The sequence below is a fragment of the Chaetura pelagica genome, unplaced genomic scaffold (genome assembly GCF_000747805.2).
Source record: "Chaetura pelagica isolate M959 unplaced genomic scaffold, ChaPel_1.0 scaffold3, whole genome shotgun sequence".
NCBI lineage: Eukaryota > Metazoa > Chordata > Aves > Apodiformes > Apodidae > Chaetura > Chaetura pelagica.
The window spans coordinates 5,438,651-5,439,397 of record NW_009952974.1 but is presented as its reverse complement, the minus strand read 5'-3'; the positions used below and the strand labels follow the sequence as shown (position 1 = coordinate 5,439,397).

General features: G+C 57.7%; 1 protein-coding gene across 6 annotated transcripts in view; it reads left to right on the top strand.

The window, feature by feature from the left end:
- The window catches only part of BIN1 (bridging integrator 1), a 92,784-nt gene that overhangs the window by 305 nt on the left and 91,732 nt on the right, over window positions 1–747 (top strand). The gene's annotated exons all lie outside the window — the stretch shown is intronic.

Below are 747 nucleotides of genomic sequence, written 5' to 3'. Positions count from 1 at the left end.
GGGGCTGCGGGAACAGCCCCGCGCTGTGTGACCGCGCTGGGTGCGCGGCGGGGTAACAAGGAGATAGTGACCTGCTGCCTTGTCTTCTCACAGCCTGTTCGCTATTTGCTTTGCCGACCTTGAGGTCCATTTGGAGCCGCGCTAAGGCATCAACCCTACCCGTTCTGAAGGCGGTGCCGATGCCTGGTGAGGGAAGGGTGGGTTTTTGGTGTTTATTTTTTTATATCCCGGGGCCCTTTCGCCGCTCCCTGCCCACCCCTGCGCCGACGGAGGGTGCCAGGAACATGCAATGGATACTTTCCGTGCTCATCTCCCTGGCACGCTGCAGCTGGTGCCAGATGCCCGCTCTGTGCGGGGATTATCGGGCGTTTCACGAAGGGACATCGATCAGCTGCTTTTATCTCGGGCACGCTCATCTTGGCCTTCAGCGATTTGCTGCGAGATGACATTGACTGAATAAGGACGGGTGCGTCTGGGAGGGAGGGAGGGAGGACGGATCTGCCCACTGCTGCTCTTGCTCCCCGGGGGTTATCTTTAGCAGCTCGATTCCATCCAGGAGGTTTGGGATTGGATGCGGGGCTGGCCTGAGCCTTGCACCGGTGGCCGACGCTGCTCCTAAATGCTGCTGAGTGAACAGCAACCCAAACCTACTGGGCCTAATTTTGCTTGTGCTGTTTTCGCTGCTTTAAGCTCATTTACTGAGACCAGAAGTGTGCTTTGAACTTGCCTGGCTGCTTGGGGAAAAAA